This window comes from Nerophis ophidion, linkage group LG03 (genome assembly GCF_033978795.1).
Source record: "Nerophis ophidion isolate RoL-2023_Sa linkage group LG03, RoL_Noph_v1.0, whole genome shotgun sequence".
Classification (NCBI taxonomy): Eukaryota; Metazoa; Chordata; class Actinopteri; order Syngnathiformes; family Syngnathidae; genus Nerophis; species Nerophis ophidion.
In genome coordinates, this window is record NC_084613.1 from 85,260,924 (window position 1) to 85,288,246 (window position 27,323).

Below are 27,323 nucleotides of genomic sequence, written 5' to 3' on the forward strand. Positions count from 1 at the left end.
GTGTTTGTTAAAGTCAAATGTAGTGAAAATATGCGCTTTTAAAGCCCAACATGTTTTCCAAAGTTAGTTAGTTCAAATTCAAACAGGTTTCCCAAGTTAAGTTTGTTAAGTTGGCTTAAAAAGGAGCTACTTTGAAGATAAATGTGTTTGCTAAAGTCAAATCTAGTGAAAATATGCGCTTTTAAAGACCAACATGTTTTCTAAAGTTAGTTATTTAAAATTCAAACAGGTTTCCTAAGTTAAGTTTGTTAAGTTAGCTTAAAAAGGAGCTACTTTGAAGATAAATGTGTTTGCTAAAGTCAAATCTAGTGAAAATATGCGCTTTTAAAGTTCTACACGTTTTTTAAAGATAAATTAGTTCAAATTCAACCAGGTTTCCCAAGTTAAGTTTGTTAAGTTAGCTCAAAAATGAGCTACTTTGAAGTTAAATGTGTTTGCTAAAGTCAAATGTAGTGAAAATATGTGCTTTTAAAGACCAACATGTTTTCTAAAGTTAGTTAGTTCAAATTCAACCAGGTTTCCCAAGTTAAGTTTGTTAAGTTGGCTTAAAAAGGAGCTACTTTGAAGATAAATGTGTTTGCTAAAGTCAAATGTTGTGAAAATATGCGCTTTTAAAGCCCAAAGTGTTTTTTAAAGTTAGTTAGTTAGTTAAAATTCAACCAGGTTTCCCAAGTATTTTAAGTTAGGTTAAAAATGAGCTACTTTGAAGATAAATGTGTTTGTTAAAGTCAAATGTAGTGAAAAAATGCAATTTAAAGCCCAACATGTTTTCTAAAGTTAGTTAGTTCAAATTCAACCAGGTTTCCCAAGTTAAGTTTGTTAAGTTAGCTTAAAAATGCGCTACTTTGAAGATAAATGTGTTTGCTTATGTCAAATCTAGTGAAAATATGCGCTTTTAAAGCCCAACATGTTTTCTAAAGTTAGTTAGTTAGTTAAAATTCAACCAGGTTTCCCAAGTATTTTAAGTTAGGTTAAAAATGAGCTACTTTGAAGATAAATGTGTTTGTTAAAGTCAAATGTAGTGAAAAAATGCAATTTAAAGCCCAACATGTTTTCTAAAGTTAGTTAGTTCAAATTCAACCAGGTTTCCCAAGTTAAGTTTGTTAAGTTAGCTTAAAAATGCGCTACTTTGAAGATAAATGTGTTTGCTTATGTCAAATCTAGTGAAAATATGCGCTTTTAAAGCCCAACATGTTTTTTAAAGTTAAGTTAGTTAAAATTCAACCAGTTTTCCCAAGTATGTTAAGTTAGGTTAAAAATGAGCTACTTTGAAGATAAATGTGTTTGCTAAAGTCAAATCTAGTGAAAATATGCACTTTTAAAGCCCAACATGTTTTCTAAAGTTAGTTATTTAAAATTCAAACAGGTTTCCTAAGTTAAGTTTGTTAAGTTAGCTTAAAAATGAGCTACTTTGAAGATAAATGTGTTTGCTGAAGTCAAATTTTGTGAAAATATGCGCTTTTAAAGCCCAACATGTTTTCTAAAGTTAGTTAATTCAAATTCAAGCAGGTTTCCTAAGTTAAGTTTGTTAAGTTAGCTTAAAAAGGAGCTACTTTGAAGATAAATGTGTTTGCTAAAGTCAAATCTAGTGAAAATATGCGCTTTTAAAGTTCTACACGTTTTTTAAAGATAAATTAGTTCAAATTCAACCAGGTTTCCCAAGTTAAGTTTGTTAAGTTAGCTCAAAAATGAGCTACTTTGAAGTTAAATGTGTTTGCTAAAGTCAAATGTAGTGAAAATATGTGCTTTTAAAGCCCAACATGTTTTCTAAAGTTAGTTAGTTCAAATTCAACCAGGTTTCCCAAGTTAAGTTTGTTAAGTTGGCTTAAAAAGGAGCTACTTTGAAGATAAATGTGTTTGCTAAAGTCAAATGTTGTGAAAATATGCGCTTTTAAAGCCCAAAATGTTTTCTAAAGTTAGTTAGTTAAAATTCAAGCAGGTTTCCTAAGTTAAGTTTGTTAAGTTAGCTTAAAAATGAGCTACTTTGAAGATAAATGTCTTTGCTAAAGTCAAATCTCGTGAAAATATGCGCTTTTAAAGTTCAACATGTTTTCCAAAGTTTGTTAGTTAAAATTCAAGCAGGTTTCCCAAGTTAAGTTTGTTAAGTTATCTTAAAAATTAGCTCCTTTGAAGTTAAATGTGTTTGTTGAAGTGAAATCTAGTGAAAATATGCAAATTAAAGCCCAACATGTTTTCCAAAGTTAGTTAGTTAAAATTCAACTAGGTTTCCCAAGTTAAGTTTGTTAAGTTATCTTAAAAAGGAGCTACTTTGAAGATAAATGTGTTTGCTTAAGTCAAATCTAGTGAAAATATGCGCTTTTAAAGCCCAACATGTTTTTTAAAGTTAAGTTAGTTAAAATTTAACCAGGTTTCCCAAGTATGTTAAGTTAGGTTAAAAATGAGCTACTTTGAAGATAAATGCGTTTGCTAAAGTCAAATGTAGTGAAAATATGTGCTTTTAAAGCCCAACATGTTTTCTAAAGTTAGTTAGTTAAAATTCAAGCAGGTTTCCCAAGTTAAGTTTGTTAAGTTAGCTTAAAAATGAGCTACTTTGAAGATAAATGTCTTTGCTAAAGTCAAATCTCGTGAAAATATGCGCTTTTAAAGTTCAACATGTTTTCCAAAGTTTGTTAGTTAAAATTCAAGCAGGTTTCCCAAGTTAAGTTTGTTAAGTTAGGTTAAAAATGAGCTACTTTGAAGATAAATGTGTTTGCTAAAGTCAAATCTAGTGAAAATATGAACTTTTAAAGTTCAACGTGTTTTCTAAAGTTAGTTAGTTCAAATTCAAGCAGGTTTCCCAAGTTAAGTTTGTTAAAATTGCTTAAAAATTAGCTCCTTTGAAGTTAAATGTGTTTGCTAAAGTCAAATATCGTGAAAATATGCGCTTTTAAAGCCCAAGATGTTTTCTAAAGTTAGTTAGTTAGTTAAAATTCAAGCAAGTTTCCCAAGTTAAGTTTGTTAAGTTAGCTTAAAAATGAGCTACTTTGAAGATAAATGTGTTTGCTCAAGTCAAATCTAGTGAAAATATGCGCTTTTAAAGTTCAACATGTTTTTTAAAGTTAAGTTAGTTAAAATACAACCAGGTTTCCCAAGTATGTTAAGTTAGGTTAAAAATGAGCTACTTTGAAGATAAATGTGTTTGCTAAAGTCAAATCTAGTGAAAATATGCGCTTTTAAAGCCCAACATGTTTTCTAAAGTTAGTTAGTTCAAATTCAACGAGGTTTCCCAACTTAAGTTTGTTAAGTTAGCTTAAAAATGAGCTCCTTTGAAGATAAATGTGTTTGCTAAAGTAAAATGTAGTGAAAATATGCGCTTTTAAAGCCAAAGATGTTTTCTAAAGTTAGTTAGTTCAAATTCAACTAGGTTTCCCAAGTTAAGTTTGTTAAGTTAGCTTAAAAATGAGCTACTTTGAAGATAAATGTGTTTGCTGAAGTCAAATCTAGTGAAAATATGCGCTTTTAAAGCCCAACATGTTTTCTAAAGTTAGTTAGTTCAAATTCAAGCAAGTTTCCCAAGTTAAGTTTGTTAAGTTAGCTTAAAAATTAGCCTCTTTGAAGATAAATGTGTTTGCTAGAGTAAAATGTGGTGAAAATATGCGCTTTTAAGGCCAAAGATGTTTTCTAAAGTTAGTTAGTTAAAATTCAAGCAAGTTTCCCAAGTTAAGTTTGTTAAGTTAGCTTAAAAATGAGCTACTTTGAAGATAAATGTGTTTGCTTAAGTCAAATCTAGTGAAAATATGCGCTTTTAAAGCCCAACATGTTTTTTAAAGTTAAGTTAGTTAAAATTCAACCAGGTTTCCCAAGTATGTTAAGTTAGGTTAAAAATTAGCTACTTTGAAGATAAATGTCTTTGCTAAAGTCAAATCTAGTGAAAATATGCGCTTTTAAAGCCCAACATGTTTTCTAAAGTTAGTTAGTTCAAATTCAACCAGGTTTCCCAAGTTAAGTTTGTTAAATTTGCTTAAAAATTAGCTCCTTTGAAGTTAAATGTGTTTGTTAAAGTCAAATCTAGTGAAAAAATGCAATTTAAAGCCCAACATGTTTTCCAAAGTTAGTTAGTGAAAATTCAATTATGTTTCCCAAGTTAAGTTTGTTAAGTTGGCTTAAAAATGAGCTACTTTGAAGATAAATGTGTTTGCTAAAGTCAAATCTAGTGAAAATATGCGCTTTTAAAGCCCAAAATGTTTTCTAAAGTTAGTTAGTTAAAATTCAAGCAGGTTTCCCAAGTTAAGTTTGTTAAGTTAGCTTAAAAATGAGCCACTTTGCAGATAAATGTGTTTGCTAAAATAAAATCTCATGAAAATAAGTGCTTTTAAAGCCCAACATGTTTTCTAAAGTTAAGTTAGTTAAAATTCAAGCAGGTTTCCCAAGTTAAGTTTGTTAAGTTAGCTTAAAAATGAGCTACTTTGAAGATAAATGTGTTTGCTAAAGTCAAATGTAGTGAAAATATGCGCTTTTAAAGTTCAACATGTTTTTTAAAGTTAAGTTAGTTAAAATTCAAGCAGGTTTCCCAAGTTAAGTTTGTCAAGTTAGCTTAAAAATGAGCTACTTTGAAGATAAATGTGTTTGTTAAAGTCAAATGTAGTGAAAATATGCGCTTTTAAAGCCCAACATGTTTTCTAAAGTTAGTTCTGTGTTGCTGAATCGTTTGCAGTGTGTTCAATGAACAATGGAGACATCAAAGAAGAAAGCTGTCGGTGGGAAGCGGTGTATTGCGGCCGCCTTCAGCAACACAAACACAGCCGGTTTTTCTTTGTTTACATTCCCCAAAAGATGACAGTCAAGCTTTACTACGGAACACGGTTGGATTGGACCGCACACACAAACTACAGTGTATTATGTAGCGATCATTTTTACCATTCTGTATTCTGAAGGCGATCTATGTCGTGTGCTACTCCAGCATCAATATCAGCAGCGTCCTCCTGACAAAGCGTTCAAAGCGGTATGGCTCTATTGCTTGTGGCGGTTGGGACTGGCTGAGTGGTCCTGCCGCCCCCCCAGCTGCCACAACGCCTCTCACAGCATCTTCCCGATCTGAATCGCTCACACTGCCCTCTAGTCTTTTTTTTTTTTTTTCCCCTAGTCCTTCACTCTCACTTTCCTCATCCACGAATATTTCATCCTCGCTCAAATTAACGGGGAAATTGTTGCTTTCTCGGTCCGAATCGCTCTCGCTGCTTGTGGCCATGATTGTAAACAATGTTCAGATGTGAGGAGCTCCACAACCCGTGATGTCACGCGCCGGTACAGGCAAGGCTTTTTTATTAGCGAGCTAAAGTTGCAAACTTTATCGTGGATGTTCTCTACTAAATCCTTTCAGCAAAAATATGGCAATATCGCGATATGTAGTCTGCTTTAATCGCATAATTACACAGTATTCTGGACATCTGTGTTGCTGAATCTTTTGCAATTTGTTCAATTAATAATGGAGACGTCAAAGAAGAATGATGGAGGCAGGAAGCTTTTAGCCTTTAGCCACACAAACAGCCGGTGTTTCCTTGTTTAAAATCCCCGAAGTTGAAGCTTTACTATCGAACAGAGCGGTCAAGCGAACATGTATCCCGACCACTTGTCAACCAGCCGGTTTCGGTGAGAAAATTGTGGTAATGAATCTGCTCTTACCGGAGAAATCAGCGGTGCCAGCGTCCTCCTGCAGCTGCGTGACTTCCCTCTGAGACACTCGCGGTCAACACACCCCTCCGACTATCAGGTACTATTTAACCTCACTAAAACACTAACAACACAATAGAAAGGTAAGGTATTTTCCAGAATGATCCTAGTAAATGTGTCTAATAACATCTGAATCGCTCCCACTGCAATCGCCTTTTTTTGTCTCTCTAATACTTCACTCTAATTTTCCTCATCCGCAGATCTTTCATCCTTGCTCAATTTAATGGGGAAATTGTCGCTTTCTCGGTCCGAATCGCTCTAGCTGCTGGTGGCCATGATTGTAAACAATGTTCAGATGTGAGGAGCTCCACAACCCGTGACGTCACGCGCACATCGTCTGCTACTTCCGGTACAGGCAAGGCTTTTTTTATTAGCGACCAAAAGTTGCGAACTTTATCGTCGATGTTCTCAACTAAATCCTTTCAGCAAAAATATGGCGAAATGATCAAGTACGACACATAGAATGGACCTGCTATCCCCGTTTGAATAAGAACATCTCATTTCAGTAGGCCTTTAAAAACAGAAAAAAAGACCAAAATGAATTCCTTTTTTTTTTTTTTTCATAGTTCGTCACTCTCACTTTCCTCATCCATGAATCTTACATCCCCGCTCAAATTAACGGGGGAATCGTCGCTTACTCGTTCCGAATCGCTCTAGCTGCTGGTGGCCATGATTGTAAACAATGTTCAGATGTGAGGAGCTCCACAACCCGTGACATCACGCGCACATCGTCTGCTACTTCCGGTACAGGCAAGGCTTTTTTATTAGCGACCAAAAGTTGCGAACTTTATCGTCGATGTTCTCTACTAAATCCTTTCAGCAAAAATATGGCAATATCGCGAAATGATGAAGTATGACACATAGAATGGACCTGCTATCCCCGTTTAAATAAGAAAATCTCATTCCAGTAGGCCTTTAAAAAAAGACCAAAATGAATTCCTTTTTTTTTTTTTCATAGTTCGTCACTCTCACTTTCCTCATCCACGAATCTTTCATCCTCGCTCAAATTAACGGGGAAATCGTCGCTTTTTCGGTCCGAATCGCTCTAGCTGCTGGTGGCCATGATTGTAAACAATGTTCAGATGTGAGGAGCTCCACAACCCGTGACGTCACGCGCACATCGTCTGCTACTTCCGGTACAGGCAAGGCTTTTTTATTAGCGACCAAAAGTTGCGAACTTTATCGTGGATGTTCTCTACTAAATCCTTTCAGCAAAAATATGGCAATATCGCGAAATGATCAAGTACGACACATAGAATGGACCTGCTATCCCCGTTTAAATAAGAACAGAACATCTCATTTCAGTCGGCCTTTAAATAACAACACAATTTGCAACATTTTTCGGGAGGTCCCGCTGGGTGAATCTCTGCATCGATGGCCAGAGCATGAAAACAGAAAAAGAGACAAGTAGCCCACAGGAACGGGGCGAGGGTCGACTGCAGTTTGCAGACGTACTGTACGCCATGCAAATGCGTGCCGGATGGAAAAAAGCCGAAAAAAACGCTAACAGCTGCTTGTTGACATGGCAGCAGATACAAATCTAACAGAATTGTCTTCCCTCAGGCTTTAATCCGCCTGTTGGAGGAGCAACTTTTTGCCCAGAAAGTTCTGGGTAGTTCTTCCTGGTTCTGCTTCACACCTTTAGCTGAGCGCCGCTGGAAACTTTGAGCGGCCTTAAAGAAAACACGTTTTGTTACGTGATCCTCGGCAGGGGAGGCTCTTTAGTCCTCAGTGTTTGCGCAGGTGTGCTGCGCCGTGACGTCTGCGGGCCAAATAGGCCTTTTTTTTTTTGCTTTCTCAGACATTCGGGGGTCTCTAAAAAAAAAAAAAAAGAGCCCCCGCTGGAGAGTCAAGGTAAACACTTTGACTTCCAGGTCTGAGAGCAAAACAACACCGCCCCGAACCTCAACTCTCTTCCCCTCCTGTTTATTTTTAGAAGCTGGAAGCCTGGGGTCACCTGACTCACTGGTGCCCCCTGTGGCCAGAATTCATTTTGGTCTTTTTTTCTTCTTTTAAAGGCCTGCTGAAATGAGATTTTCTTATTCAAAGAATAATGTCCATTCTATGTGTCATACTTGATCATTTCGCCATGTTTTTGCTGAAAGGATTTAGTAGAGAACATCGACGATAAAGTTCGCAACTTTTGGTCGCCAATAAAACCGGAAGTAGCAGACGATGTGCGCGTGACGTCACGGGTTGTGGAGCTCCTCACATCTGAACATTGTTTACAATCATGGCCACCAGCAGCTAGAGCGATTCGGACCGAGAAAGCGACGATTTCACCATTAATTTTTAGTGAGGATGAAAGATTCGTGGATGAGGAAAGTGAGAGTGACGAACTATGAAAAAAAAAAAAAAAAAGGAATTCATTTTGATCTTTTTTTCTTTTTTTAAAGGCCTACTGAAATTAGATTTTCTTATTGAAACGGGGATAGCAGGTCCATTCTATGTGTCATACTTGATCATTTTGCCATATTTTTTGCTGAAAGGATTTAGTAGAGAACATCGCAACTTTTGGTCGCTAATAAAAAAGTCTTGCCTGTACCGGAAGTAGGAGACAATGTGCGCGTGACGTCACGGGTTGTGGAGCTCCTCACATCCGAACATTGTTTACAATCATGGCCACCAGCAGCTAGAGCGATTCGGACCGAGAAAGCGACAATTTCCCCATTAAATTGAGCAAGGATGAAAGATCTGCGGATGAGAAAAATTAGAGTGAAGTATTAGAGAGAAAAAAAAAGGCGATTGCAGTGGGAGCGATTCAGATGTTATTAGACACATTTACTAGGATCATTCTGGAAAATACCTTATCTTTCTATTGTGTTGTTAGTGTTTTAGTGAGATTAAATAGTACCTGATAGTCGGAGGGGTGTGTTGACCGCGAGTGTCTCAGAGGGAAGTCACGCAGCTGCAGGAGGACGCTGGCACCGCTGATGTCTCCGGTAAGAGCAGATTCACTACCACAATTTTCTCACCGAAACCTGCTGGTTGACAAGTGGTCGGGATACATGTTCGCTTGACGGCTCTGTTCGATAGTAAAGCTTCAACTTCGGGGATTTTAAACAAGGAAACACCGGCTGTTTGTGTGGCTAAAGGCTAAAAGCTTCCTACCTCCATCTTTCTTCTTTGACGTCTCCATTATTAATTGAACAAATTGCAAAAGATTCAGCAACACAGATGTCCAGAATACTGTGTAATTATGCGATTAAAGCAGACTACTTATCGCGATATTGCCATATTTTTGCTGAAAGGATTTAGTAGAGAACATCCACGATAAAGTTTGCAACTTTTGGTCGAAAATAAAAAAGCCTTGCCTGTACCGGAAGTAGCAGACGATGTGCGCGTGACGTCACGGGTTGTGGAGCTCCTCACATCTGAACATTGTTTACAATCATGGCCACCAGCAGCGAGACCGATTCGGACCGAGTAAGCGACGATTTCCCCATTCATTTGAGCGAGGATGAAAGATTCGTGGATGAGGAAAGTGAGAGTGAAGGACTAGAAGAAAAAAAAAAAAAAAGACTATACAGTGGGAGCGATTCAGATGTTATTAGACACATTTACTAGGATAACTCCCTTATCATCTTATTGTGTTTTAGTGAGATTATATGGTCGTACCTGTACAACCTGAAGGTCAGCCCCACACCTTTCTTCAGCACCAGTTCACGGGTGGTGGCGATGCCCATCTCTGCCCTTCGCAAGCGACCCTCTTCGAAACACGATCTTTCGAAATGATCGTTGCATAACAGCCTGTACTTTGTGTGTGTGGTCCCATCCAACCGCGTTTGCTTGACCGCTATGTTCTGTAGTAAAGCTTCACCGTCAAACATGGCCACCAGCAGCTAGAGCGATTCGGACAGAGAAAGCGACAATTTTACCATTAATTTGAGCGAGGATGAACGATTTGTGGATGAGGGAAGTGAGAGTGAAGAACTATGAAAAAAAAAAAAGGTGAGGGCAGTGAGAGCAATTCAGATGTTATTAGACACATTTACTTAGTTAATTCTAGAAAATCCCTTATCTGCTTATTGTGTTACTAGTTTTTTAGTGAGATTATATGATACCTGAAAGTCAGACGGGTGTGGTGACCGCCAGTGTCTCCGGTGGGAGGAGGTAATAGTCCGCAGCTGCAGGAGGACGCAAGCTCCGCTCATGTCTACGGTAAGAGCCGACTTATTATCACAATTTTCTCACCGAAACCTGACATGCGGTTGAGAACCATGTTCGCTTGACCGCTCTGTTCCATAGTAAAGCTTCACCTTCGGGAATTTTAAACAATGAAACACCGGCTGCGTTTGCAATTCACCGCTTCCCACCTACATCTTTCTTCTTTGACGTCTCCATTATTAATTTAATAAATTGCAAAAGATTTCAGCAAAATAGATGTCCAGAATACTGTGGAACTTTGCGATGAAAACAGACAACTTATAGCTGGGAAAGATGCTGGAACAAAATGTCCTCTACAATGCGTGACATCACGCGTACGTGTCATCATACCGAGACGTTTCAGCAGGATATTTCGGCGCGAGATTTAAAATTGCAATTTAGTAAACTGTCATGTGTTGCAATTCTAATATTTCATCATTGATATATAAACTATCAGACTGCGTGGTTGCTAGTAGTGGCTTTCAGTAGGCCTTTAACGTTCCACATTTTCACCAAAGTTGGTGAACGTTAGCTGTAAAAACAAGTTCAACAAGGTTGGCTAAAATGAGCTAAACAGATAAAAACAGAAAAAGGACGGAACCTAGCTACTTAGCAATTTGAAGCGTTCAAGTAAATCAAGTGGGTTTGTTAAGTTAGCTCATGGACTAACTTGAAGTTCAATGGGTTTGCTAAATTAGAAAAAGTTTATTTATTTTAAACTTAACTAGTATTCTAAAGGTTAGCAAGGGAGCTAACATCAGCTCATTTAAAGATCAACATTTTTGCTAAATTTCCCATTTTTCATTTCAACCAGGTTTCCCAAGTTAAGTTTGTTAGGGTGGGCTCGAATAAAAGCTAGCCTATAAAAGCCCTGTGATGAGGTGGCGACTTGTAGAGTGGCCGTGCCAGCAACTTGAGGGTTGCAGGTTCGATTCCCACTTCCGCCATCCTAGTCACTGACGTTGTGTCCTTGGGCAAGACACTTTACCCACCTGCTCCCAGTGCCACCCACACTGCTTTAAATGTAACTTAGATATTGGGTTTCACTATGTAAAGCGCTTTGAGTCACTAGAGAAAAGCGCTATATAAATATAATTCACTTTACTCCATCTTCCGCCAAAATTAGCTCATTTAAAGTTCGACACGTTTGCTAAATTAAAGTTCAACTAAGCTTTTCAAGTTACCGTATTTCCTTGAATTGCCGCCGGGTATATAGTATGTGCCTGCCTAAAATTATTGCCGGGTCAAACTCGTCTCGCAAATACTCGTCCCGCAAAATAATTAGCGCATACTTAGCATTACCGCCGGCTCAGGATTAAAGCGGTGTCAAACTTGTTTCGCAAAATATTATTTTTATTAGCGCGTGTCTAGAATTTCCGCCGGGTCAAACTCGTTTCGCAAAATAATTAGCATGTGCCTAGAATTTCCACCGGGTCAAACTCGTCACGTCATCATTTTCAAAATGGAGGAGGCTAAATTCAATAATTTGAAATCGCATAAAGGGAAGACGATTAAGAGCTATTCAGTAGGATTTAAGGTCCAAGCTATTGAATATGCTAAAAAGAACACTAAGCAGCTATGTTTTATTAATATACCGTAGCTGCGTGTGTCAAATATGAGTCATTAAATGACTCCTGCCTCCTGGTGGTAGAGGGCGCTAGTGATCCTTCTTGCGACTACTTGGCTGCAGAAGAAGTGACAACAAGCAGCAAGATTTTTTTTTTCCTCTCGCTTGCAATTTTAACACGGAGGATTACATATCTAAAATAAAACAGTTTTCTAGCGCTCAATCGAGACAGAGAGACTTTTAAAACTGAAGAAAGATAAGGAAGACTTCTATAAACAAGTTATCGATGCTTTTGATCAGAAGGAGCTGCGCATGGACTTCATTTATAAGTAAAGGTAAGACCGTAATAAAGTTTTTTGTATTAAATGTGCTTTTCATGATGGTATCCTTACATCACACTCAAATGTAAAAGCGCAGGTCTAAATTTACCGCATGCCTTTGGTAAGCGCCGGAGTGAGAAGAGGTTTTAAAATAAAGGAAATACGGTAAAAACTTGTTTCGCAAAATGTTATTTTTATTAGCGCATGTCTAGAATTTCCGCCGGGTCAAACTCGTTTTGCAAAATAATTAGCATATGCCTAGAATTTCCACCGGGTCAAACTCGTCACGTCACGAGTGACACTTCCCCTGTCATCATTTTCAAAATGGAGGAGGCTAAATTCAATCATTTGAAATCGCATAAAGGGAAGAAGATTAAGAGCTATTCAGTAGGATTTAAGGTCCAAGCTATTGAATATGCTAAAAATGGACTTCATTTATAAGTAAAGGTAAGACCATAATAACGTTTTTTGTATTAAATGTGCTTTTCATGATGGTATCCTTACATCACACTCAAATTTATAAGCGCATGTCTAAATTTACCGCATGCCTTTGGTAAGCGCCGGAGTGAGAAGAGGTTTTAAAATAAAGGAAATACGGTAAGTTTGCTATATTACCTTAAAAATAAGATGACTGGAAGTTAAAACATGTTTGCTAAAGTTTTTAATAAATTTAGCTATCAAAAATATGCACATTTAAAGTTATAATAAATCGCTGAATAACAAAGTGCTAAAGCTAATAGCTTACTTTGCTAACTAATTAACTAATTTCAATTTGAACAAGCTTATATCTTTTATTTGCTAAAATGCTATCGCGTGGTTGAAAACCGGAACACGCCCCCTTGGCTTTTCGCCGCTCCCTGATTGGACGAGAGACGATGGCCAGACTGGTGTCGGAGTTCATCGTCACGGCGACGTGAAGTCGACAACAGCAAAGTTGTCGCTTTTGTGTCTTTAAGGTTGACTGATGGCCTCCACAAACACACAAACACACCTCGCACCTTTTTTTTGTGCGTTCCGCCCCGTCAATCGCCGGCGAGGACAAAAAGCGACGCACAAAACTGGAAATGCCGGCTTCGGCGTGACCTCCTTCTTCAAAACCTTGCTCGCTTACTTTTTTGCTCAATGGCACTTTTTCTCCATAATAGTCACCTTTATTGTGGATTATCAACATGTTTTTGTTAGTTTCCATTTGTTTTGCCACGGGATAATTAATACAACATTTAAAAAAACTATTATTATTCAATAAAATACAACCATTTGGGGATAAATTAACGTAAAATTTATATTGGTTTGCAGGGGAAAATTTACGCTTTTAAAATTCGACAGGTTTTCTAAAATTCGTTAAAATTCAACCAGGTTTCCCCAGTTAAGTTTGTTAAGTTAGTTTAAAAATTAGCTACTTTGAAGATAAATGTCTTTGCTAATGTTAAATGTTAGTTATTTAAAATTCAACCAGGTTTCCCCAATTTAGTTAAAAAATGAGCTACTTTGAAGATAAATGTCTTTGCTAAAGTCAAATCTCGTGAAAATAAGTGCTTTTAAAGCCCATTGTGTTTTCTATAGTTAGTTATTTAAAATTCAACCAGGTTTCCCCAGTTAAGTTAGTTAAAAAATTAGCTACTTTGAAGATAAATGTCTTTGCTAAAGTCAAATATCGTGAAAATAAGTGCTTTTAAAGCCCATTGTGTTTTCTATAGTTAGTTATTTAAAATTCAACCAGGTTTCCCCAGTTAAGTTAGTTTAAAAAAGAGCTACTTTGAAGATAAATGTCTTTGCTGAAGTCAAATCTCGTAAAAATAAGTGCTTTTAAAGCCCATTGTGTTTTCTATAGTTAGTTATTTAAAATTCAACCAGGTTTCCCCAGTTAAGTTTGTTAAGTTAGTTTAAAAATGAGCTACTTTGAAGATAAATATCTTTGCTAAAGTCAAATCTCCTGAAAATAAGTGCTTTTAAAGCCCATTGTGTTTTCTATAGTTATTTAAAATTCAACCAGGTTTCCCCAGTTAAGTTTGTTAAGTTAGCTTAAAAATGAGCTACTTTGAAAATAAATGTCTTTGCTAAAGTCAAATCTCGTGAAAATAAGTGTTTTTAAAGCCCATTGTGTTTTCTATAGTTAGTTATTTAAAATTCAACCAGGTTTAGTTTGTTAAGTTTAAGTTAGTTTAAAAATGAGCTACTTTGAAGATAAATGTCTTTGCTAAAGTCAAATCTTGTGAAAATAAGTGCTTTTAAAGCCCATTGTGTTTTCTATAGTTAGTTATTTAAAATTCAACCAGGTTTCCCCAGTTAAGTTTGTTAAGTTAGTTTAAAAATTAGCTACTTTGAAGATAAATGTCTTTGCTAATGTTAAATGTTAGTTATTTAAAATTCAACCAGGTTTCCCCAATTTAGTTAAAAAATGAGCTACTTTGAAGATAAATGTCTTTGCTAAAGTCAAATCTCGTGAAAATAAGTGCTTTTAAAGCCCATTGTGTTTTCTATAGCTAGTTATTTAAAATTCAACCAGGTTTCCCCAGTTAAGTTAGTTAAAAAATTAGCTACTTTGAAGATAAATGTCTTTGCTAAAGTCAAATCTCGTGAAAATAAGTGCTTTTAAAGCCAATTGTGTTTTCTATAGCTAGTTATTTAAAATTCAACCAGGTTTCCCCAGTTAAGTTAGTTAAAAAATTTGCTACTTTGAAGATAAATGTCTTTGCTAAAGTCAAATCACGTGAAAATAAGTGCTTTTAAAGCCCATTGTGTTTTTTATAGTTAGTTATTTAAAATTCAACCAGGTTTCCCCAGTTAAGTTTGTTAAGTTAGTTTAAAAATGAGCTACTTTGAAGATAAATGTCTTTGCTAATGTTAAATGTTAGTTATTTAAAATTCAACCAGGTTTCCCCAATTTAGTTAAAAAATGAGCTACTATGAAGATAAATGTCTTTGTTAAAGTCAAACCTCGTGAAAATAAGTGCTTTTAAAGCCGATTGTGTTGTCTATAGTTAGTTATTTAAAATTCAACCAGGTTTCCCCAGTTAAGTTTGTTAAGTTAGTTTAAAAATGAGCTACTTTGAAGATAAATGTCTTTGCTAAAGTCAAATCTCGTGAAAATAAGTGCTTTTAAAGCCCATTGTGTTTTCTATAGTTAGTTGGTAAAATTCAACCAGGTTTCCCCAGTTAAGTTTGTTAAGTTAGGTTAAAAATGAGCTACTTTGAAGATAAATGTCTTTGCTGAAGTCAAATCTCGTAAAAATAAGTGCTTTTAAAGCCCATTGTGTTTTCTATAGTTAGTTATTTAAAATTCAACCAGGTTTCCCCAGTTAAGTTTGTTAAGTTAGTTTAAAAATGAGCTACTTTGAAGATAAATGTCTTTGCTAAAGTCAAATCTTGTGAAAATAAGTGCTTTTAAAGCCCATTGTGTTGACTATAGTTAGTTATTTAAAATTCAACCAGGTTTCCCCAGTTAAGTTTGTTAAGTTAGTTAAAAAATGAGCTACTTTGAAGATAAATGTCTTTGCTAAAGTCAAATCTTGTGAAAATAAGTGCTTTTAAAGCCCATTGTGTTGACTATAGTTAGTTATTTAAAATTCAACCAGGTTTCCCCAGTTAAGTTTGTTAAGTTAGTTAAAAAATGAGCTACTTTGAAGATAAATGTCTTTGCTAAAGTCAAATCTTGTGAAAATAAGTGCTTTTAAAGCCCATTGTGTTTTCTATAGTTAGTTATTTAAAATTCAACCAGGTTTCCCCAGTTAAGTTTGTTAAGTTAGATAAAAAATGAGCTACTTTGAAGATAAATGTCTTTGCTAATGTTAAATGTTAGTTATTTAAAATTCAACCAGGTTTCCTCAATTTAGTTAAAAAATTAGCTACTTTGAAGATAAATGTCTTTACTAAAGTCAAATCTTGTGAAAATAAGTGCTTTTAAAGCCCATTGTGTTGTCTATAGTTAGTTATTTAAAATTCAACCAGGTTTCCCCAGTTAAGTTTGTTAAGTTAGTTTAAAAATGAGCTACTTTGAAGATAAATGTCTTTGCTAATGTTAAATGTTAGTTATTTAAAATTCAACCAGGTTTCCCCAATTTAGTTAAAAAATGAGCTACTTTGAAGATAAATGTCTTTGTTAAAGTCAAACCTCGTGAAAATAAGTGCTTTTAAAGCCGATTGTGTTGTCTATAGTTAGTTATTTAAAATTCAACCAGGTTTCCCCAGTTAAGTTTGTTAAGTTAGTTTAAAAATGAGCTACTTTGAAGATAAATGTCTTTGCTAAAGTCAAATCTCGTGAAAATAAGTGCTATTGAAACCCATTTTGTTTTCTATAGTTAGTTATTTAAAATTCAACCAGGTTTCCCCAGTTAAGTTTGTTAAGTTAGTTTAAAAATTAGCTACTTTGAAGATAAATGTTTTTGCTAAAGTCAAATCTTGTGAAAATAAGTGCTTTTAAAGCCCATTGTGTTTTCTATAGTTAGTTATTTTAAATTCTACCAGGTTTCCCCAGTTTAGTTTGTTAAGTTAGTCAAAAAATGAGCTACTTTGAAGATAAAAGTCTTTGCTAAAGTCAAATCTCGTGAAAATAAGTGCTTTTAAAGCCCATTGTGTTTTCTATAGTTAGTTATTTAAAATTCAACCAGGTTTCCCCAGTTAAGTTTGTTAAGTTAGTTTAAAAATGAGCTACTTTGAAGATAAATGTCTTTGCTGAAGTCAAATCTCGTGAAAATAAGTGCTATTGAAACCCATTTTGTATTCTATAGTTAGTTATTTAAAATTCAACCAGGTTTCCCCAGTTAAGTTTGTTAAGTTAGGTTAAAAATGAGCTACTTTGAAGATAATTGTCTTTGCTAAAGCCAAATCTCGTGAAAATAAGTGCTTTTAAAGCCCATTGTGTTTTCTATAGTTAGTTATTTAAAATTCAACCAGGTTTCTCCAGTTAAGTTTGTTAAGTTAGTTTAAAAATGAGCTACTTTGAAGATAAATGTCTTTGCTAAAGTCAAATCTCGTGAAAATAAGTACTTTTAAAGCCCATTGTGTTTCCTATAGTTAGTTATTTTAAATTCTACCAGGTTTCCCCAGTTAAGTTTGCTAAGTTAGTTTAAAAATGAGCTACTTTGAATATAAATGTGTTTGCTAAAGTCAAATCTAGTGAAAATATGCGCTTTTCAAGCCCAACATGTTTTCTAAAGTTAGTTAGTTAAAATTCCAGCAGGTTTCCCAAGTTAAGTATGTTAAGTTAGCTTAAAAATGAGCTACTCGAAGATAATTGTGTTTGCTAAAGTCAAATCTCGTGAAAATATGCGCTTTTCAAGCCCAACGTGTTTGCTAACCTGAAGTTTGCTAAAGTTAGCACAAAAAAAATCGGTATTTTAAACTCAATAGAGCTACTTTAGGTTAGCCAAAATCATTTAAGTTAAAGCTTAAAACATATGCTAAATTTAAAGATAAAGTTGAAGTTTAGTTTGCTTAAAAATGAGCTTACTTAATGGTAGCTAAAGTTAACAAAAATGAAAACGAGTTAAAAAAAATGGCTACATTCTAAAATTTGGTCAAAATCGGCTGACTTGATGCTCAATTTATTATTATTTATTACAGCGCGTTACTGTAATAAAAAAATGGTACCATTTAGCTTTTACAGTAAAATTTTGGTAAATAAATAGCTATTTTTGTCTCTTTTTTTACTGTAAAATCTACTGATTGTACAGATGTATGTCTCTTCAATAAAGCTTTTATTATTTTATTTTTTTTACAAATAAAAGCTGACACAAAATATCAATCAATATTATTAGTCGCTTACACAAAAAAAAAAAAACATTTTCCGAAGTCTGCCTAGCAACAAGAGACCGACGACCTTGTTTTAAACAGAGCGCTTGTTGCCGGGCAGATTAGACGTGAGAGTTGATGCAAATGTCGGTTAAGAATTGTTTTATTTCACGGCGTATGGAAAAGAGTATTGACAGAGCAAACATCGCACATTTCAATATGCAAATAAAACACTGTTGTGTTGGGTCTGGGTGGTGTTGTTGTGTAGCTAGCGGTGCCGCAGTTTTGCACGTCCACGCATCACGGCCGGTGGACTGGATCAAAGACAGGATCTGACATGACGATATCTCACTCTGACCCTGATCCATAAACATTTAGATTGGAATGCAGTCGGGTCGAGGAGATAAAACGACGCCGCTGACAATAAAGTGTCATGTGACCAACTGACAGACAGCTATTGTTATGATCAAAACATAATAAAGTTAGCTCTCTGCACATTTAAAATGCAAAAGGGAGGTTTTTATCTTTTTATCACCACCTGACAGAAATGTGTTAATGATCGATGCTACAGTAACAAGCCTACATGTTAAAATGTGATGTTAGCATGCAGCTTACCTAGCTATGCTAGTGGTGCCAACCTAGCATGATGTTAAAATCTAATGTGAGCATGTATCTCACATAGCTACGCTAGTGTTGTTAGCATAGCATGTTAAAATGTAATGTTAGCATGCAGCTCACCTAGCTATGCTAGTGTTGCTAACCTAACATGGTTTTGAAAAGTAATGTTAGCATGTAGCTCTCATAGCTATGCTACTGTTGCTAACCTTACATGATGTTCAAATGCAATGTTAGCATGTAGCTCACATAGCTACGCTAGTGTTGCTAGCATAGCATGATGTTAAAATGTAATGTTAGCATGCAGCTCACCTAGCAATGCTAGTGTTGCTAACCTACCATGATGTCATAAGGTAATGTTAGCATGTAGCTTACATAGCTATGCTAGTGCTGCTAACCTAGCATGGTGTTAAAAAGTAATGTTAGCATGTAGCTCACCTAGCAATGCTAGTGTTGTTAACCTACCATGATGTCATAAGGTAATGTTAGCATGTAGCTTACATAGCTATGCTAGTGCTGCTAACCTAGCATGGTGTTAAAAAGTAATGTTAGCATGTAGCTCTCATAGCTATGCTACTGTTGCTAACCTTACATGATGTTCAAATGCAATGTTAACATGTAGCTCACATAGCTACGCTAGTGTTGCTAGCACAGCATGATGTTAAAATGTTATGTTAGCATGCAGCTCACCTAGCAATGCTAGTGTGGCTAACCTAGCATGAGGTTATAAGGTAATGTTAGCATGTAGCTTACATAGCTATGCTAGTGTTGCTAACATAGCATGGTGTTAAAAAGTAATGTCAGCATGTAGCTCTCATAGCTATGCTACTGTTGCTAACCTTACATGATGTTCAAATGTAATGTTAGCTTGTTGCTCACATAGCTATGCTAACGTTGCTAACATAGCATGATGTTGAAATTTAATATGAGCAGGTAGCTCACATAGCTATGCTAGTGTTGTTAGCATAGCATGATGATAAAATTTAATGCTAGCATGCAGCTCACTTAGCTTTTACTTTTGTACAGGTGACTGGAATTTACACTTTTTAAATCCAATTAAAATAAATAAAAATTAATTGAATTGATTTACAATATAGAATATAATTATTTTATCATCTAATTTATGCTATTATTAAATATTATGAAGATATAAAAAAAATGGTAGCACTTGAGAATGGATGACGCCATAATTAGACTTCATGAATTAAATTCTGGAAAATATACCCAGTAAAATTCTGGAAATCAATTTAGAATTTCACATAATTTATAGAGAATTATTTATTTTGTAAAAAAAATATTTATTTTGTAAAAAAAAAAAAAAAACATCTTTAAACTGAGCATTATTATCTTTAAAAAGCTGATTTTTGCCTAAGTCTATGTTGAAGTCTCAAATTCAAACTTTTTACAACAAATACATTTTTTTTATAAATAATAAAATTACAAATACTAAATAAATAAATAAATTCTAAATGTTACTGTATAATATATAATTAATTCATCATCTAATTTCTGCTATTATTAAATATTATTGTGAAGATATAAAAATAAATGGTACTACTTGAGAACTTCATGAATTAAATTCTGAAAAATATATACAGTACAATTCTGGAAATCTATTTATAATTTCAAATAAATAGAGAATTATTTATTTTGTACGGAAAAAAAAAACATTGGCACCTTTAAACTGAGCATTATTATCTTTAAAAAGGTGATTTGTGTCTAAGTCTAGACAATAAATTAAAAAATAAAATAAAAAATAAAATTACAAATACTAAATATAAATGAATACATTGATTTAAAATGTACTGTATAATATATTATTTTATCATCTTATTTCTGCTATTATTAAATATTATTATGAAGATATCAAAATAATGGTAGCACTTCAGAACTGATGCCATAATTACACTTTAGAAATTAAACATACAGTACGATTCCATTAATTTATTAAGAATTTCAATTATGTCATAGAGAATTATTTATTCTGTGAAATATAAATATCAATGTTAATTACAAAACTAAATGTGGAATGTAAACAATAATGGAAGTATACGTGTTTGTATATAGTATATTATTGGTACAAATATGTACAGGGATATTTCACATGTTTTTAATGTGTATATATTTAAACAGTGTTTATGTTGTGTACAAAGTGTATTTATAATAAGTTCCGTAATTGTAATGTCATAATTCTATGAAGCTCAACTTCAGCCAAAACCCCTTTGGTCTGTAAAATTGTCAATTTAGGAATGTAAAACTATTTTCTTATTTTGTTTACCGCTGACCGAATAAATATTAAACTAAGTATAAAAAAATATAAACATTTACATAACACATACGGGACGATATAAAAGGCGAAAGGTCGCCCTCTTGTGGACAAAAGCGTGTACGACAGCACGAATGATTTGTCCGTTTTTAGTATGATTTTCCGCAAAACGAAAATAAATGTTCTTGAAAATTAATTATGCTGATTTTATTATGTTTCATCTTTTTAAGGATTAAAAAAAATAGATCACAGTTATTGAATAGTTTAGCGTAAGAATGTTTGTATGACACACTAGACCGGAAACCATTTAAATACATTTTAATACAATACTTTCCGAGCATATACTGGTAGTTTAATTTCTTAAAAAGAACATCAGGCACCTTTTTATTGTGCTTGCTTGCAGTTATTAACGCAATAAAACTTGAAATAGTTCACGCATACCTGATACTTCTTGCTACTTTCTTGTGACTTCCGTGTCGACTTCTGTACTTCCGGCTCTTCAGGAAAACCATTTCCGGGTTAAAGGTTAAGGCTTTTTATTTTATGTTTAATGAAAAAAACAAGAGAGATTAAACACTAATTGAGAACATCATACAACACTTAAACACAAAATTATCAACAACATTAAATTATTATTTATTTTTAAAACTTTGTATCGGGTTTTCGCATTTCTCATATTAGCCTCTAGTCGGCAGCACATTAAAGGGAGACTCTATTGGGACGCGTGTTCAACAAGTATGTGCTTCCAATCTCTATCACAAAAAAAATAAAAGTTGTAGAAATGATTGGAAACTCAAGACAGCCATGACATTATGTTCTTTTCAAGTGTATGTAAACTTTTGACAACGACTGTACATACATTCAATCAATGTTTACTTATATAGCCCTAAATCACTAGTGTCTCAAAGGGCTGCACAAACCACTACGACATCCTCGGTAGGCCCACATAAGGGCAAGGAAAACTCACACCCAGTGGGACATCGGTGACAATGATGACTATGAGAACATGATACTGTGATACTGATGATACTGATGACTATGAGAACATATGAGAACATGATACTGTGAAAGATCAATCCATAATGGATCCAACACAGTCGCGAGAGTCCAGTCCAAAGCGGATCCAACACAGCAGCGAGAGTCCCGTTCACAGCGGAGCCAGTAGGAAACCATCCCAAGCGGAGGCTGATCAGCAGCGCAGAGATGTCCCCAGCCGATACACAGGCGAGCAGTACATGGCCACCGGATCGGACCGGACTCCCTCCACAAAGTAGAGTGGGACATAGAAGAAAAAGAAGAGAAACGGCAGATCAAATGGTCTAAAAAGGGAGTCTATTTAAAGGCCAGAGTATACAAATGAGTTTTAAGGTGAGACTTAAATGCTTCTACTGAGGTGGCATCTCGAACTGTTACCGGGAGGGCATTCCAGAGTACTGGAGCCCGAACGGAAAAAGTTCTACAGCCCGCAGACTTTTTTTGGGCTTTGGGGATCACTAATAAGCCGGAGTCCTTTGAACGCAGATTTCTTGCCGGGACATATGGTACAATACAATCAGCAAGATAGGATGGAGCTAGACCGTGTAGTATTTTATACGTAAGTAGTAAAACCTTAAAGTCACATCTTAAGTGCACAGGAAGCCAGTGCAGGTGAGCCAGTATAGGTATATATGTATGTATATATGTATATAAAGGTATATACAGTATAGGTATATATGTATGTATATATGTATATAAAGGTATATACAGTATAGGTATATATGTATGTATATATGTATATAAAGGTATATACAGTATAGGTATATATGTATGTATATATGTATATAAAGGTATATACAGTATAGGTATATATGTATGTATATATGTATATAAAGGTATATACAGTATAGGTATATATGTATGTATATATGTATATTTAATTATATACAGTATAGGTATATATGTATGTATATATGTATATAAAGGTATATACAGTATAGGTATATACAGTATAGGTATATATGTATGTATATATGTATATAAAGGTATATACAGTATAGGTATATATGTATCTATATATGTATATAAAGGTATATACAGTATAGGTATATATGTATGTATATATGTATATTTAATTATATACAGTATAGGTATATATGTATGTATATATGTATATAAAGGTATATACAGTACAGGCGTAATGTGATCAAACTTTCTTGTTCTTGTCAAAAGTCTAGCAGCCGCATTTTCTACCAACTGTAATCTTTTAATGCTAGACATGGGGAGACCCGAAAATAATACGTTACAGTAATCGAGACGAGACGTAACAAACGCATGGATAATGATCTCAGCGTCTTTAGTGGACAGAATGGAGCGAATTTTAGCGATATTGCGGAGATGAAAGAATGCCGTTTTAGTAACGCTTTTAATGTGTGCCTCAAAGGAGAGAGTTGGGTCGAAGATAATACCCAGATTCTTTACCGTGTCGCCTTGTTTAATTGTTTTCGTTGTCAAATGTTAGAGTTGTATTATTAAATAGAGGTCGGTGTCTAGCAGGACCGATAATCAGCATTTCCGTTTTTTTGGCGTTGAGTTGCAAAAAGTTAGCGGACATCCATTGTTTAATTTCATTAAGACACGCCTCCAGCTGACTACAATCCGGCATGTTGGTCAGCTTTAGGGGCATGTAGAGTTGGGTGTCATCAGCATAGCAGTGAAAGCTAACACCGTATTTGCGTATGATGTCACCTAGCGGCAGCATGTAGATGCTGAAGAGTGCAGGGCCAAAGACCGAACCCTGGGGAACTCCACAAGTTACCTTAACGTAGTCATTCATACATATATACAAACACACCAAACACACAAACATACATGTGTATATATATATATATATATATATATATATATATTAGGGGTGGGCAAATTAGTGTGTTAATTACGAGTTAGCTCACCAATCGATTAATGCAGACAATTATTTTATCGCACATTTGCGTATGTTGTTTACATGCTTTTATTTTGTTAACGCCTTTTCTTAACAAGGTGGCGTCTCCCGGATGTACTTCGGCGTCGAGGGGCTCTTGGTAAAGATGGAACATTTGGCAAAAATACCAGACAATTCTGCAAATTTCCTGGCTGGCTTACTCCGGGATCACAACTGAGGTATGCGGACATAACTCAGCCTCCCACCTAAGATCCTTACAACCAGCGTCAGGCCGGACCTGGTCGAGTGGTCAACCTCCCAGAAGACTGTGTTCGTTGTTGAATTAACTGTGCCGTGGGAAGGAGAAATTGGTGAAGGATATGAGGGCAAACAACTGAGGTATGCGGACATAACTCAGCCTCCCACCTAAGATCCTTACAACCAGCTTCAGGCCGGACCTGGTCGAGTGGTCAACCTCCCAGAAGACTGTGTTTGTTGTTGAATTAACTGTGCCGTGGGAAGGAGCAATTGGTGAAGGATATGAGGGCAAACAACTGAGGTATGCGGACATAACTCAGCCTCCCACCTGAGATCCTTACAACCAGCTTCAGGCCGGACCTGGTCGAGTGGTCAACCTCCCAGAAGACTGTGTTCGTTGTTGAATTAACTGCCGTGGGAAGGAGAAATTGGTGAAGGATATGAGGGCAAACAACTGAGGTATGCGGACATAACTCAGCCTCCCACCTGAGATCCTTACACCCAGCTTCAGGCCGGACCTGGTCGAGTGGTCAACCTCCCAGAAGACTGTGTTCGTTGTTGAATTAACTGCCGTGGAAAGGAGCAATTGGTGAAGGATATGAGCCAAACAACTGAGGTATGCGGACATAACTCAGCCTCCCACCTGAGATCCTTACAACCAGCTTCAGGCCGGACCTGGTCGAGTGGTCAACCTCCCAGAAGACTGTGTTCGTTGTTGAATTAACTGTGCCGTGGGAAGGAGAAATTAGTTAAGGATATGAGCGCAAACAACTGAGGTATGCGGACATAACTCATCCTCCCACTTGAGATCCTAACAACCAGCTTCAGGCCGGACCTGGTCGAGTGGTCAACCTCCCAGAAGACTGTGTTTGTTGAATTAACTGTGCCGTGGGAAGGAGAAATTAGTTAAGGATATGAGCGCAAACAACTGAGGTATGCGGACATAACTCAGCCTCCCACCTGAGATCCTTACAACCAGCTTCAGGCCGGACCTGGTCGAGTGGTCAACCTCCCAGAAGACTGTGTTCGTTGTTGAATTAACTGTGCCGTGGGAAGGAGAAATTGGTGAAGGATATGAGGGCAAACAACTGAGGTATGCGGACATAACTCAGCCTCCCACCTAAGATCCTTACAACCAGCGTCAGGCCGGACCTGGTCGAGTGGTCAACCTCCCAGAAGACTGTGTTCGTTGTCGAATTAACTGTGCCGTGGGAAGGAGCAATTGGTGAAGGATATGAGGGCAAACAACTGAGGTATGCGGACATAACTCAGCCTCCCACCTAAGATCCTTACAACCAGCGTCAGGCCGGACCTGGTCGAGTGGTCAACCTCCCAGAAGACTGTGTTCGTTGTTGAATTAACTGTGCCGTGGGAAGGAGCAATTGGTGAAGGATATGAGGGCAAACAAAGGAGGTATGCGGACATAACTCAGCCTCTCACCTGAGATCCTTACAACCAGCTTCAGGCCGGACCTGGTCGAGTGGTCAACCTCCCAAAAGACTGTGTTCGTTGTTGAATTAACTGTGCCGTGGGAAGGAGAAATTAGTTAAGGATATGAGCGCAAACAACTGAGGTATGCGGACATAACTCATCCTCCCACCTGAGATCCTTACAACCAGCTTCAGGCCGGACCTGGTCGAGTGGTCAACCTCCCAGAAGACTGTGTTCGTTGTTGAATTAATGGGAAGGAGCAATTGGTGAAGGATATGAGCGCAAACAACTGAGGTAACCGGACATAACTCATCCTCCAACCTGAGATCCTTACAACCAGCTTCAGGCCGGACCTGGTCGAGTGGTCAACCTCCCAGAAGACTGTGTTCATTGTTGAATTAACTGTGCCATGGGAAGGAGCAATTGGTGAAAGATATGAGCGCAAACAACTGAGGTATGCGGACATAACTCAGCCTCCCACCTGAGATCCTTGTAACCAGCTTCAGGCCGGACCTGGTCGAGTGGTCAACCTCCCAGAAGACTGTTCGTTGTTGAATTAACTGTGCCGTGGGGAGAAGCAATTGGTGAAGGATATGAGGGCAAACAACTGAGGTATGCGGACATAACTCAGCCTCCCACCTAAGATCCTTACAACCAGCTTCAGGCCGGACCTGGTCGAGTGGTCAACCTCCCAGAAGACTGTGTTCGTTGTTGAATTAACTGTGCCGTGGGAAGGAGCAATTGGTGAAGGATATGAGGGCAAACAACTGAGGTATGCGGACATAACTCAGCCTCCCACCTAAGATCCTTACAACCAGCTTCAGGCCGGACCTGGTCGAGTGGTCAACCTCCCAGAAGACTGTGTTTGTTGTTGAATTAACTGTGCCGTGGGAAGGAGCAATTGGTGAAGGATATGAGGGCAAACAACTGAGGTATGCGGACATAACTCAGCCTCCCACCTGAGATCCTTACAACCAGCTTCAGGCCGGACCTGGTCGAGTGGTCAACCTCCCAGAAGACTGTGTTCGTTGTTGAATTAACTGCCGTGGGAAGGAGCAATTGGTGAAGGATATGAGGGCAAACAACTGAGGTATGCGGACATAACTCAGCCTCCCACCTGAGATCCTTACAACCAGCTTCAGGCCGGACCTGGTCGAGTGGTCAACCTCGTGGAAGACTATGTTCGTTGTTGAATTAACTGTGCCGTGGGAAGGAGCAATTGGTGAAGGATATGAGCGCAAACAACTGAGGTATGCGGACATAACTCAGCCTCCCACCTGAGATCCTTACAACCAGCTTCAGGCCGGACCTGGTCGAGTGGTCAACCTCCCAGAAGACTGTGTTCGTTGTTGAATTAACTGTGCTGTGGGAAGGAGCAATTGGTGAAGGATATGAGTTCAAACAACTGAGGTAACCGGACATAACTCATCCTCCAACCTGAGATCCTTACAACCAGCTTCAGGCCGGACCTGGTCGAGTGGTCAACCTCCCAGAAGACTGTGTTCATTGTTGAATTAATTGTGCCGTGGGAAGGAGCAATTGGTGAAGGATATGAGCCAAACAACTGAGGTATGCGGACATAACTCAACCTCCCACCTAAGATCCTTACAACCAGCTTCAGGCCGGACCTGGTCGAGTGGTCAACCTCCCAGAAGACTGTTCGTTGTTGAATTAACTGCCGTGGGAAGGAGAAATTAGTTAAGGATATGAGCGCAAACAACTGAGGTATGCGGACATAACTCAGCCTCCCACTTGAGATCCTAACAACCAGCTTCAGGCCGGACCTGGTCGAGTGGTCAACCTCCCAGAAGACAGTGTTCGTTGTTGAATTAACTGTGCCGTGGGAAGGAGAAATTAGTTAAGGATATGAGCGCAAACAACTGAGGTATGCGGACATAACTCATCCTCCCACCTGAGATCCTTAGAACCAGCTTCAGGCCGGACCTGGTCGAGTGGTCAACCTCCCAGAAGACTGTGTTCGTTGTTGAATTAACTACCGTGGGAAGGAGCAATTGGTGAAGGATATGAGGGCAAACAACTGAGGTATGCGGACATAACTCAGCCTCCCACCTGAGATCCTTACAACCAGCTTCAGGCCGGACCTGGTCGAGTGGTCAACCTCCCAAAAGACTGTGTTCGTTGTTGAATTAACTGCCGTGGGAAGGAGCAATTGGTGAAGGATATGAGCGCAAACAAAGGAGGTATGCGGACATAACAGCCGATGCAGAGCAGGGCGGCTGGCTTGTCCGAGTGCTTCCAGTTGAAGTTGGGTGCAAAGGGTTCGTTGCCATGCCCACAACCAAGCTTCTGAAAGGAACGGGAGTGACAGGTCAGGCCTTCCGGCAAGCTGCCAAATCGCTGTCGGATGCTGCCGAACAAAGTAGCAGATGGTTATGGATAAGAGAAAGGACCCCAACTGGCAGA

General features: G+C 37.2%; 1 long non-coding RNA gene across 2 annotated transcripts in view; it reads right to left on the reverse strand.

Moving 5' to 3' along the window:
- The window catches only part of LOC133550155 (uncharacterized), a 298,824-nt gene extending 278,012 nt beyond the window's left edge, over positions 1-20,812 (reverse strand). Inside the window, exon 1 of one of the 2 annotated variants that reach the window (XR_009806249.1) lies at positions 20,756-20,812. This is a non-coding gene — a long non-coding RNA (uncharacterized LOC133550155). The remainder of the gene's footprint in view (positions 1-20,755) is intronic. The other variant, XR_009806250.1, reaches the window with a different exon arrangement.
- Positions 20,813-27,323: the final 6,511 nt, after the last annotated feature.